Raw genomic sequence first — 13,817 nt, 5'->3', positions numbered from 1 at the left:
CCTTTTGTCCCTATCACAGCACGTCAAGTTGTCTAATCACTTCCTGCTTCCTTCCTAACACCCTTCCCTTCGGGACTCAAGCAGCACAACAAACTACTGAAAACCTCACAGGATGACGGAGCTTATTTTTCACAAGTGACTCTGGTCAGGACATTCCAGGTCGGGGACGCCTTTGTCTTTCACAGCCCCTCCCGTGCTCAGTGATGAGTCAGTCAGTCACACTGCCCTTGCTGAGCCCGGGCCACACATGCTCCTTCCCTATTCTGCTTGGGGTTTTAACTCCCAAAGAGGTGCTTTTGCAATGTAATCATTTAGTTGTTACTCAACAGACACACACAGAACTTCTATTGTGTGCCAGGCCCTAGTGGTGGTGAGAGAAACATCCTAGGCCTCAGTTTGCTCATCGGTCTCAGGGATAACAGCAACACCTCCCTCACAGGGAACCGGGGTGAGAACTGAAAGGAGATCATGCACCGAAAGTGCGCAGCACAGTGCTCAAGAAAAGTCACAGAACATCAAGCCGTGTGCTGTATTTACCATCCTGCAGACACATCGGGGACAACAGAAGGGCCCAGGAAAGCACAGCAGACTGTTCTTGGCTGGGGAGAGGAGGTCCATAGAAAGTCTCCACTCAAGACTAACTGGGACCAAAAAAAAAAAAAGACTAACTGGGCCAAAAGGAGTGGCCAGAGGGAGGAGGACAGTGTGGGGAAAGAAGGTCTAGAAAAGCTGGGGTGAAGCCTGTGAGGGGCCTCGCAGAGCTCTTAAGCTGGGGAGATGAAGCTGAAGCAGCTCCCCTAGAAAGCCATGTTCTGCCCTTTCTTTTCATACTGTCCTCCAACAGCTCGTGGTGCTACAGCTGGGCCTCCATTGCCAGGCCTTCCAGAAAGATCCACAAACAGACTGCAGGGTCCAGCGCCAAGGACATTATGTGGTGAATAAACTAAAGAAGGGAACTAGCAGCAGGGAGCTCATGGGCTGGGGGTCGGGGAACGGTTCTTCCAGGATACCTTCTCCTTTGTTCCCCCCAGAAAGAGCATTCTATCTCACACAGAATCTTCTACATCGTCGAGGAGGGTACAGTGGGAAGATGGATGCTTCTCTCAGGAAGACAGCAGGAGAATGTTTCCCTTACTTTTCTGCCTCGGCATGTTCAGTGCCTGAGAGGGAGAAGCCCTAGGCTTCCTCTTCTGACAGCCTTCTGGGGAAGGCCAATGATACGGCTGCCTGTAGTTTTGCTTACTTGTTTTTGCTGGAATTGCCCTCAGCTCTCTGCAAGGTTATAATAGCGTGTCTGGTGGGTGTCAGGGGTTGATGTCAGACCTTCTCCACCATACGTTTTTAGCTGTTCAAAATCCCCTAGAAAACAATGATCTCTCTTCCCTGTGATGGAGCTCTGAGCTGTGTCACCTCTGTGGGATTTTCCGGCTGCTGGAGCTGGCCGCTCCAAGACAGGGAGCCAAACGTTTGCACCATTATTGTTCCAGGGATCAGCTCTGGGGAGGTGAGCAGGCAACAGGAGGGGGCTGGGAACTGCAAATTCCTAGAGTCCTTAGAAAAGAAAAAGCTGTTTTTTTTGGACTCCCTTGCCTTTTCTTTTTGATCTGCATTTCCAGAACAGTCTTGGGTAATGCAGTATTAGATAAAAATCACAGAATTAGATAAAATCAAACAAAAGAGGTGTAGCTGGAGTCTCACCCAGACTGAACTCTGGACTCCAGACCCAGAAATGAAGGCCACCGATGGCTCCTCTTGAGTAAACCTGACTGGCCTTGCTTAAAAGGGGAGGAAGTGGAGTGGATTCTGGCATTCTCTGGAGGTTTCCAGCCTGACGTTTGTCTGGAGCAATAGGCCCAGAGGCCTAACCTTAAATTGTTACTGCTTTAGTCCTTTTTATTGCCCCACCTCCTTGAAGCCACAGCCAGGAGGCCTCGAATTTTTCCTGGTCCCGTCCCATCTTTGTTTACTGCCTTTTATGGAATTAGCGTCATCACTCCTTTCATCTAATCTCCTCGTTTTACACAGAAGGAAACTGCCAATGAGAAGTGATTTGGGTTAGTGCCCGAGGTCACACGGGTGTTTGTCAGTGGAGTGACTGCCACAAACAGACCAAAGGCCACCTATTTTTAGCCAAGGCTTTTATGGGGGGAAGGGGCATGAAACCACTCGCTAAAATGGAGTTGCTCTCTTATATTTGAGTCATTAGGTCCAGATGAAGGCTAGGCTTCAGATGGAGGTGATGCAGGATATGGCAGCATCAGTGGAGAGAGCCGTGGCCATCAGACATTCTGATTAAAAGGAACAGGGATGCAGCCAGAGAAGAGGTGCCTTGAAAAAACACAGTTTTATGTTAAAGGGATCCTCAAGGAGTTGAGAAAAGGGCACATAATCAAATGTATTATTAATATCTTCACCAAGGAACATGGTGATTTGGGGCCAACTTGTTTAAGTAAACGTTTCCAGAAAAGAAGGGACTCACTATATAAAAAGGAGGAAGGAATGAGGATATTTTGGAGACAGCAAAGCTCTCTTTGGGGCGCCTGGGTGGCTCAGTCGTTAAGCGTCTGCCTTCGGCTCAGGTCATGATCCCAGGGTCCTGGGATCGAGCCCCGCATCGGGCTCCCTGCTCGGCGGGAAGCCTGTTTCTCCCTCTTCCACTCCCCCTGCTTGTGTTCCCTCTCTCGCTGTGTCTCTCTCTGTCAAATAAATAAATAAAATCTTTAAAAAAAAAAAAAAAAAAAAAAAAAAAAAAAGCTCTCTTTGTCAAACAAAAGCTAGGAGAGGCGAAGTCAGTAAATGTTTGGGCCTACACAGTAAAAACAGGGGTTAGCATCCATAATCTCCTCCAAAATACCATTCACTTACTAACCGGTAAAAAAAACTTTCTCTCTGGCCTTGCTTGGCAAGTCCTCTCTTTCTGCACAACAGATTCCTGAGTGCTGACCTTCACTCAAATCTCTATTTCTTTCCCCAAACCCATGGAGAATTAACCAAATAACACACAGCCATTTTAATAGTATGAGGAAACTGCTATAATCTGTAAAGAGAACGGAAACGACTAGGTTTGCAACACTGAGTTGCATAAAGCACTTCGAAGCTCTTCATCTCAGGAGCTCTAGAGTGGGAGAGAGAGCACGGATGGCACAGGACGTCCTGAGTCCTTCCCCAGCCCCGGAGAAAACCGCAGTAGAGGCTGAGGCTGACAGACGCCCCGGAGAGGGCATGGCGGGGCGCGGCGGAGGGGAGGAGGAGGGGAGGGGGAAGGGAAGCAGCTCGAGGTCAACTTCTGGGATTCAAGAATAGGTTCTGGTACTAATTAGCTGTGTCTGATTTTAGGCAGATCATAAACTCCCCAGGCTCCCAGCTCCCCGTTTGTAAAATGAGGTGACCCAACTCAGTTTTCCTCCTTCCAGCGCTAAAATCCCACTAAAAAATTTCCAATCCAGAGCAAACATCAAGCCTGTGTCTGAAGGGAACCATCTGCATCTCAGTAATATTCCGCCCTTAAAGGCAAAGTGGGGGAAGAACATGAAACTCCAACAGCTTTGGCAGAGTCATGCGGGCGAGCGAAGGTGGGGAGGTCAGTACCTGCTCCCGGACGCCAAAGGGGTTTTGAAAACAGAGAATGTCAAGTTTCTACAATTCCCATGTCACTAGTCAGATGCCACACTATCGTGTCATTGAACACCGTCTTTCCCTCTCCGAATTCACTGCCTAGAGACCTGCCACTTTGTAGATTCCACAATAAAGCCCCTGGAGTGAGAGAGGACGGGTGTCAGCACCCAGTCGTGGGTTCCAGGCTTTAAACCACGGTGTCCCGCAGCTCCTCACTGTCTCTGCTTTAGTTTCTTTTCCAAAAAGTGAGGCAGCTGCTAGGTCAGTCTCGGAGACCCTCTTCCACCTCGCGCATCCTAGACTAGTAAGACCTGGTGGCATGCAAACACCCCAAATGTGTTACAATAAAGAAACAGCATTTGATAATTACAAGGGTATCCTGTGCAAACTTTCAATTCACGGATGACTTTGATACAACATGGAGGAATGACAAAGCACAGGAAAGGGGAAGAAAAGGCAGACCTGGGCTGTAAATGGGAGAGAAGGCGGGGGTGAGGGCAGCACCCCGAGCGTGGTGAAAGGGCGGAGGGGCGGCCGCATAGCCCCGGGGCCCAAACCCAGCTGCCCCTTCCTCCGCCACGCCATTCTCTGGCACAGGCCCAGGGTCTGGGGGCGGGGCGCGCATGCGCACTGGCGCGCTGCGCCAACCGCCTCCGCTCCCGGAGGCGGCTAGGACCGGCTGGATCCGGTTAGAGCCAGCGGTGCCCGGCCGCGAGCCGGCGCCTCACAAAGGGAGGCGGCGGCTCACGGCCCGCGTATCCCTACGCCGGGCGGGTGTGGGATACGCTCTTGTGCCGCACCCTTCCCCCAGCCTTTGTCCCCGTCCTGCACCTTCGGGCTTTTCGGGCCTCCGGACAAGCCGCTCCCCGCAGTCTTCTCGGCCCCAGCAGCCCGAGGGTTCTGGACGCGGAGCGGAGCTTGGCCGGGTGGAGCCGGCATGGACGCGTCCCCTCCCCCATCCCACCTCGCCCGGTTCTCCGCGCAGTCGCCTTAGGCGCGTGGAAACCCCTGTTCGGGAAGCCCCCGGCGCCATTGTTCCCAAATTCTCCTGCTTCGCCCGGGAGTCAGATTCCCCCTTTGCCGCCCCGGGAACGAGGTTTTTGTCAGAATTCTTGTCACGCAGTGCTTAGTCAGCTTTCCCTTTAGTTGGGAAACTCCAGGGGGTGCTTTGGAGGCAAAACTGCTCAAACTACAGAAAGGAAAGGCTTTGGATTTGGAGAAGAGCTTTTGTTTCCCTTGCAACTCTAGTTTAAAAAACTTTGGGAGTGGAGCCAAGCCAGCCTGTAAGCACGAACTTAGAAAAGCAAACCCATAAGCAGAGTTTTCACGAATATTTGAAAAAAACGTCCCCAGACTGGCTGCCCAAGGTCGTTGTGTCTTTAGAGGCAAAACCTTTGGCGTTTGGGGATCGAAGAGGACACTTAAACTTGGTTTTCACAGCAGATTTGGATTTTGAGAGCTTTAACGGGAAGCTTGGAAGGTTAGAAACGGCTCACGTTTGGACAGAACAAAAAGTAGGCATGATATTAAAAAAGCAACCAAAAACGTGGGGGTCTAGCTAGTATTTCGTAATTGCAAAGACGGGAACGTTAAGCATGTCAAGTAACTAACACAAGTCCCCCCGGATGCGTCGTCAGATCTTAGCAAGCCCCCCCAGTTGGCTCGCCAGCTCTGATGCAGGAGACCGCTGTACATTGTGGCTACTTGAGACATTTTCTAGAAGTGGATTTCCACATTTAGTAGATTCTTAAGCAGATAACCCGGAACGTTCGTGCTTCTCCAATCACAGGATAACCGGAACATGTCCAGTATAACCTAAGCACCAACTCGCACGACCTGAGGCGGTTTGGGGGGACAAACTGACACTTTGCCTAAGATGGCTGCGGTCTGTTTACCAGGCTGATGCTCGGTTATGTAATAGAAATGAAGGCCGTCAGCAAACCCATTTTAACCTTCCTTCAAAAAGCACTAAATAGTACCTACTGTACTCCCGAGAAGACATGAAAGGTATTTAAAAAGCTACTAAAAAATTCCCAAGTAATGGCTCTGAGTTCAGGGGAGTAGTTTGCTCTACTTAAATGTGATTTTGTTTTTGCCTAAATCTTCAGCTCAAATCTACTTGCTAGTAAGTTTTGGATATTTCTGGGTACACAGTCGATAATTAAGTTGCCTGCACTGTCACGAAAAATCTAGAAAGTCTTGGCAAGCTTGGTTCTATTTTTAACCCGTCCGAGGAACTATTTTTGCTTCCCTCACAAAGGCGGCGGAGGGTTATTGAGGCCGCGGTGTGCTTTGGCTTTCGGCTATAAATACGCCTCTCCGGGGGCTCTTCGGCAGGCTTTCAGGCAGCGAGCACAGAGACGGCTGGGGAGGCAGGAGGCACTGCTTGAGGAGACGCAGATAAGTTTTTCTCTTAAAAAAAAGCTAGGAATGAATACAATTCTTTAGGAAGTGTAAATAGTGCTAAAACTTAACGAATTGCATAGCATTAAATTCTTACAGTAACCTTAAAAAGAACTTAAAGGGAAAATAATGAAGACCTTAAAGAGTAGGTTAAGAAAGAAAAAGCTCTTTCTAGAACCAGACGGAGGCTAGGAGGTGAAACTTCTTAATGGAGTGGAGAGAACCTAATTTTTAAAGAAATTGCTTAAAAGGACGGCAAAGTCCGGGATTCAAAAAATCCGTAAATCGAAGGGCAGCCATTTAGGTTGACGTTAAAATGTAAATGACCTAAATAGAGCTTAAGTGTCGTTTTTTTTTTTAAAAAAGGCAAGTTGTAGGTGACTTTTGTCTTTTAAAAAGATAAACTTTAAGGTGATTTAAGAGCCCTTCAAATTAATGGCGCAGTGATGATTGCATCATTTACAACCTAGATCTTAAAGTAGGACTTCCTAAAAGCTGACAAATACTAGGAGTGGTAGGATGAAAATTTGGAGAGATTAGAAAGTTGAAGTGGAGAACTCAGAAGAAAGAAGTACAGGAAGGTGAAGACTTAAAGACAGAAGTACAGGAAGGTGAAGAAAAGATTTAGAGAAGATAGGAAAATTGGAAGAAAAATTACACGCCTTTTAGAAGACAAAAATACTATAAACCCTTGAAGGCAGGAAGCAGAAGAAAAAATAGAGAAACTAGAAAAACAAGGCAACTAAGGTCTCATATACAAGTTGAGGAGAAAGCCAGAAGTTGGAAACGAGGTGGAAAATACGGGCAGGGCAAGTATTTCAGGTAGAAAATGGAAAACAAGCTAGGACAACTATTGAATACAAGCGCACAAGATAGACATCAAAAAAGAAGATAGAAAAGTCTAAGCCAAAAAATTGGATAAAGTACAAGAAAAGAAAAGCTAAGGAGGAAACTAATTTTTAAATTCTTAGTGGAATTTCTCCTAAAAGCCCATGAATTTAAATTCTGGTGGTACAGAAGCTAGATTTGAGAAGATGAGGGTGTTAAAACTACTGTAGACCGGGACCAACTTAGAAGAATTAACCCGGAGCTAGAAGGGAAAGTTAAAAATCAGTTGTACAGCTTTTGCTACTAAAAGGACTGAAGTTATTTAAGAACCCAGGTAGAATATTTCTGGAGAGTTAAAAATGAGAGTTTAAATACAGTAGCTTTTAGTGTCTTGGAGAATTTAAAGAACTTTTCATAACAAGTAATTCAAGATCAAGAATTAACTACCAACCTAATATTTTCACATTGGACTTTGAGCTAAGATTTTTTAAATCCTGACGACTAGCGTTAATTGGCAGCTGACCCAGGTACTACGCAGAAGTGGATTCAGTGAATCTAGGAAGACAGGAGCAGCAGACAGGATTCCAGGAGCCAGTGTCGGTGAAGCTAGGACTGAGGAGCGAGCTGCAGCAGTTCGTGGTGAAGATAGGAAGGAGAGCGAAGTCCGGGAGCCAGTGCGGTTTGGTGAAGGAAGGAAGCTAGGAAGAAAGAAGGAGCCCTAACGATTTGGAGGTGAAGCTAGGAGAGAGGATTCCAGGAAGGAGGAGCCAGTGCGATGTGGTGATGAAGCTAGCGAGCGGCTTGGCTTGGCGACCACGCGGAGGCGGCGAGCAGGCGGTGTGGAGGATAGATAGAGGATCCTAGAGCAGCATCCCAGTGTGCGAGGCCGCAGGGAGAGCGAGTGGTGTGGGAAAAACCCGCGAGGTCGGCGAGGTCGGCTAACGTGCTTTTTGTAACTGGAGTATGGTAACGTTTTACTTGCTTTTCTAATGGTAACGGGGGCGTTGAGTACTTAAGCGCTAAGGGATTTGTGGGGTGTAGGCCGATTTCCGGGTGTTGTAGGTTTCTCTTTTTCAGGCTTGTTTTCTCATCTTGTCTGAAGCTTTTGAGGGCAGACTTCCAAGGCCCGGAGGAATGGTAGATGGCAAGTTTTTTTGTTTTTAACCAATTTGAGGGAAACCAAATGAATTTGTTAGAACAGCCTTGAGCCAAGTTTTATAAGTTTTTATTTTTAGTTCGGGATAATGAAGCCTTTCAGTTTTGTGAATAGATGACCTATTTTTCTTCCCTTACCCCCTATTAAAGTTTATACTGAATGTGGAGTTGGGTGTGTAACGGGGGGGGGGGCGGTTTGGGATGGGGGGCAAAATATGTTTTAAGTTTTTTTCCCCTTAGGTCTGTCTAGAGTCCCAAAGGCAAATGACTCAAGGTAACAGGAAAAAAAGAAAATCCAGTATCAGGATAATCAGAGCACCACAGGTTTACAGTTTCTAGAAATAGAGCACGAGCAGCTCTCACTTTTCAGTTCTGTGGCGGAGCTGTCCATTGGAGAAATGGCTGGTAGTTCTCTTTTTTTCCACCCCTTTATCAAATTCTTAATACATAATCCTTTAAATTCATTATATTTACTTACTATTTTGGGGTGGCCTTAACCAGGGAAGAGGGTGGGGGAGAAAATTTTCTTTCTAAGATTTTCCACAGATGCTATAGTACTATTGACAAACTGGGTTAGAGAAGGATTGTACTGCTACGCTGTTGGCACGAACACCTTCAGGGATTGGAGCTGCTTTTTTCCTTGGAAGAGTATTCCCAGTTGAAGCTGAAATGGTACAGCACAGTGCAGCTTTGGTTCATGTTCAATCTTCTCAGGAGCACTTCAGAAGAGCTTGACTAGGCCAAATGTTGAAGTTACGTTTACGTTTTCAAGTAATGTGACCTTTAACTTTTATTAAAGGGGAGGGGCAAATTTTGGCAGTTGGCCTTAGCGTGTTAATGGTTGGGATTGGGAGGGCTGGGGTTAGGTAATTGTTTAGTTTATGATTTCAGATAACTCATGCCAGAGAACTTAAATACTTAGGATGGAAAAACTAAAGAAATCTCAACTTCCAAGTTGGCAAGTAACTCCTAATCCTCTAGTTTTTGTTTTCCCCCAATTTTTGAATTGGGCAGCTGGGGAAGTTCATGAAGATCCACTGGATTCAGTGTGTAGGGCCTGGGGAAGGAAAGTATAGGACTGGGGGTTGGTCTAGCCCGTTGGCTGACTTAGATAATAATACCTTGGGAATTTTTTTTTTTAAATGGCTAAAGTTGTTTGGATATGGTAGTGTGTGGTTCTCTTTTGGAATTTTTTTCAGGTGGTTTAATGTAACTTAATACTACTTTAGGAGCTTCAGAGCAAAGGAAGTGGCTTAATGATCCTGAAGGGATTTCTTCTGATGGTAGCTTTTATATTATCAAGTAAGATTCTATTTTCAGTTGTGTATAAGCAAGTTTTTTTTTAGTGTAGGAGAAGTATTTTGCCTTTGTATGACTGCAAACAAGATGTTAAGGTATGCTTCAAAATTACTGTAAACTGTGTATTTTAATCATTTCTGATAAAGAGGGTGGGGTTTTGTGGATGAGGGAGGGGAAACCTTTTTTTTTCTGTAGCCTTTTTTCAGATAACAACTTCTGAGTCATAACCAGCCTGGCAATATGATGGCCTAGATGGAGAGGGAACAGCTCCTTGGTGAATGATAAGTAAAGGCAGAAAAGATTATATTTCATACCTCCATGGGGGAAAAAGCATAACCCTGAGATCGTTACTACTGATGAACGTGTTGTCTGCATATGCAAAAAAAAAAAAAAAAAAATTAAGCAAATGAAACTACCAATTTAAAGTTAATGGAAAAAAAAGAAAAATAAAGATAATGGAATCTACCATTTTAAAAGTTATGGCCTATCAAGCTATACCCACCAAAAAAAGAATTGATGAGAAATAATATAATGAATTGAGCAATACAACGAAGATCAAATGTCCATCTCAAAATACTGCTTTTACAAAAGCAGAATAAAAAATGAAATGAAAATGATAATACCAACATTAATCCTGGAGTAAAAGAAGCTGAAATAATTCAGAGTGGGATCAAGTGGATTAAGAGGAGGCTGTGCTGTTTGCCAATCTTTCGTTTGCCTCAGACAGGTTTCTCTTCGTTATCAGAAGAGTTGCTTCATTTCATCTGGGAGCAGAAAACAGCAGGCAGCTGTTAACAGATAAGTTGAACTTGAATATGCAGTATTGCATGTTAGGGCTAAGTGCTGATTTTTAATAAAAGCTGTGGAGGTCTTAAGTATTGAACGTGGCTGTTTTTCCTGATCCCTTTCTTAAGGGATTCTAGGATTGTGAGGGATTTTCCTATCTAGCCTTTAAAATTACACAGGACTTGTACCTGTGGCTTGCATGATGGGATAGCATACCTCACTCAGGCCAAGTAATCTTTAAAAGCCTTGAAAGGTAGTACCTTAATCATAAGACAGTATTTATAAAACTAAGAATTGGTTGAGCATTGACTCTCTTAAATCCTCCAAAAGGATAGCCTATTGTGCTGTTAACAAAAATCTGATGTTAATCTTGATAAAACTTAAATGTGTTGTGATGTATACGTTGTGCAGAAAACATTAAATCATGCAAAATAAAACATTTTAATATAGAGAATGTATGCATTTAGAAAGTGGTCTCCTCATTTAAATAAAGTATTGTTTGTTTGTAGTTAGTGTTGGGCAATCTTGGGGGGATTCTTCTCTAATCTTTCAGAAACTTTGTCTGCGAACACTCTTTAACGGACAAGATCAGGAATTGAGCGGAAGAACGAATTTAACTTTTAAGGCAGGAAAAATACTTTATCCTTCGTAAAGTGATGAGCATTTAATAATTCCAGGCACATGGCAATAGAGGCCCTCTAAATAAGGAATAAATACCTCTTAGACAGGTGGGAGATTATGATCAGAATAACAGGTAACTGCACCTACACTATTCCCAGAAAGTTAGGGGTCTATAAATTGACAGTGGTAGAGTAATAAAATACTGTCCACATTTCCAGAGTTTGCATGTTAACTTTAAATGTTAATAGTCCTCTCCTCTGGTGTTAGCCAGTGTTTACACAACTGGCCTTTCCTATAGGTACTTGGTGGGGGGCATGTGGGTTTTTAAAGAATTTTCCTTTGCAGAGGCTTCATTTCACATCTTTCATGAAGCTGTTCAGGATTTTGACTTGCATATAAGTGCGTGGCTCTGTCTTCTGTTCTAGTGAGTGTGTGAGACCTTGCAGTGTATCAGCATAAACACTAAAGTAAAGTTTTCCCCCTGATTTTGGAGGGAAGGGAGGAGGGGGTGGGGCTTACTTGTTTTAGCTTTTTTTTTACAGACCACACAGAGAATGCAGTTGTCTTGACCTCAGGTCTGTCTGTTCTGTTGGCAAGTAATGCAGTACTGTTCTGATCTGCTGCTATTAGAATGCATTGTGAAACGACTGGAGTATGATTAAAAGTTGTGTTCCCCCAATGCTTGGAGTAGTGATTGTTGAAGGAAAATCCAGCTGAGTGATAAAGGCTGAGTGTTGAGGAAATTTCTGCAGCTTTAAGCATTCGTGTTTGTGATTGAAGCCAAGTACCTTTTGCTGTGCTTCTTTAGGTAAAATGCTTTTTGTTCACTTCTCGTAGGGGGGTGGGGGGGGCACTGAAGCCTTTAGTCTTTTCCAGATGCAACCTTAAAATCAGTGACAAGAAATAAATTCCAAACAAGCAACAGTCTTCAAGAAATTGGCAAGTGGAAATGTTTACCAGTTCAGTGGTCTTAGTGCATTGTCTTTGTGTGGGTTTCTCTCTCCCCTCCCTTGGTCTTAATTCTCATATGCAGGAACATTCAAAACAGCAGACGTATGCGAAGGGCCAGAGAAGCCAGACCAGTAAGGAAAAAAATAGCTTATTTACTTTATAAACATTCCATTTTAAATGTGGGGATTGGGAACCACTAGTTCTTTCAGATGGTATTCTTCAGACTATAGAAGGAGCTTCCAGTTGAATTCACCAGTGGACAAAATGAGGACAACAGGTGAACAAGCTTTTTTATATATTTACATACCAAGTCAGATCCATTATGAATAATCTAGTGTTAAATAGACTTTTCAGCTTTATGCTGGAATAAATAGCATGTGAGCAAGCTGTTTGTTGGCCTGGGGGTGGAGGGGTGAGGTGGGCGCTAAGCCTTTTTTTAAGATTTTTCAGGTACCTCTCCCTAAAGGCACCGAAGGCTTAAAGTAGGACAACCACGGAGCCTTCCTGTGGCAAGAGAGACAACAAAGCGCTATTATACTAAGGTCAATAAAATGGTGTCGGCCTCATAACCCCATCTTCTGCTAGAAATGAGGACTTGGCCTCAACACCCTTGGCACTGAGGCTCTCTTCGGGGAATGGAGCATCTAAAGGAGTGTTTTTGAGTACCTTCATATATCCCTGGGCTTGTCCTGTCCTGACATTTAATTACGCTGCTTTTATAGCAGCTCTTCTTTAAAAAGCCCAAACCTCAAGTGATGGTTGAAGGGGAGGGAAATGGGGAAAGCGGGCAACCACTTTTCCCTAGCTTTTCCAGAAACCTGTTAAAAAGCAAGGTCTCCCCACAAGTGACTTCTCTGCCACATCGCCACTGCCTGCCTTTGGCCTAGCGCAGACCCTTCACCCCTCACCTCGATGCTGCCAGTAGCTTGGATCCTTGAGGGCATGATCCGTAATCGGTTTCAAGGTAACTGGTGCTGAGGTCTTCTGGTGGGTTGCAGTACTAGAAAAGGCCATTAATTTGCCTGCAAATGGTTAATGTTATTAAAACCACAACTAAAAGCTCTGCGATGTTTAAATATGTAACACCCTTATCCCATGATTAAAACACTTAAGCCAGTGAATGGAGAAATAACGTTTGAGGCTGTAATGTTGGGTGGGAAAATACACCTTACAAACTGAAGAAGATAGGAAATTTTAGTCTCGAGGACTGTTGGGGTGGGATTGCAAAAATTCTCTGCTAAGACTTTTTCAGGTGAACATAACAGACTTGGCCAAGCTAGCATCTTAGCTGAAGCAGATTCTCCAGTGTTCTTCAGTAGGGTTGTAAAGGTTTTTCTTTTCCTGAGAAAACAAAACTTTTGTTTTCTCAGGTTTTGCTTTTTGGCCTTTTGCTAGCTTAAAAAAAAAAAAAGCAAAAGATGCTGGTGGTTGGCACTCCTGGTTTCCAGGACAGGGTTCAAATCCCTGCGGCGTCTTTGCTTGACTGTAAACTGTCTTCAGCCTCTTTCCATTTTCTTCTCTTTAGGAGCTAGGCTTTGGGGTCTGGGGGAGGTGGAAAAGAAATTTGTTGAATTTGTCATCAACCTAAATCCATATTTATGTGGGAACCTAATCTCTAATTTTCAGGTAGTCCCCATGCATCTAATGTTTAGAGAAGCCTTACTGTAGAAAACTTAAAATTTCATATTAATAAAAATAAAATTGAAAAGCTCTTCATTGGTGTGATTCTTTTGTGTATAAACCAAACTTTTGTCCATGAGCAGTTAATGGAAGATGGGGTGTTTTGTTGGGGGGTTTCTCCACCTTGATGCTGGTTACCATGGTAACAGCAAGATCTTCAGTTAGTGGGAGGGACTTGGAAAGTGGTGCAGGATCAGCAACCTAAAGGACCCAGTAACTTGCCCTAACCTGGGTATACCAGGTTTCCCTAACCAGGGTATAAACAGCTGGGGGACAGAGGAGGAGAAGACCATTGCTTCTGTGAAAAAGCTCTTGCAGGCCTAGGGGCACTTTGTGCTAATAAAGCAAGCTCTGTGTGGTGGTCTCTGTGAAGTCTTAGGTTAGTCCTGATTATCACCTCTTTAATCCATTCCCAGTCCCCAAAACAAGCTGGTCCTGTGGTACCCTGTTCTGTGGAATGGTCTGGATAGCACGTGATC

General features: G+C 44.6%; 1 long non-coding RNA gene across 1 annotated transcript; it reads left to right on the top strand.

Moving 5' to 3' along the window:
- The first annotated feature begins 5,953 nt into the window (after positions 1–5,953).
- LOC123326224 lies at positions 5,954–10,168 on the top strand. The gene is made up of 2 exons (XR_006540946.1): positions 5,954–6,599; positions 6,630–10,168. It is a non-coding gene; the product is annotated as an uncharacterized LOC123326224 (long non-coding RNA).
- The last annotated feature ends 3,649 nt before the right edge of the window (positions 10,169–13,817 follow it).

This window comes from Neomonachus schauinslandi, chromosome 11, assembly GCF_002201575.2.
Source record: "Neomonachus schauinslandi chromosome 11, ASM220157v2, whole genome shotgun sequence".
Taxonomy (NCBI): Eukaryota; Metazoa; Chordata; class Mammalia; order Carnivora; family Phocidae; genus Neomonachus; species Neomonachus schauinslandi.
The sequence above is the reverse complement of the archived record's forward strand: the minus strand, read 5'-3'. Positions and strand labels throughout refer to the sequence as shown.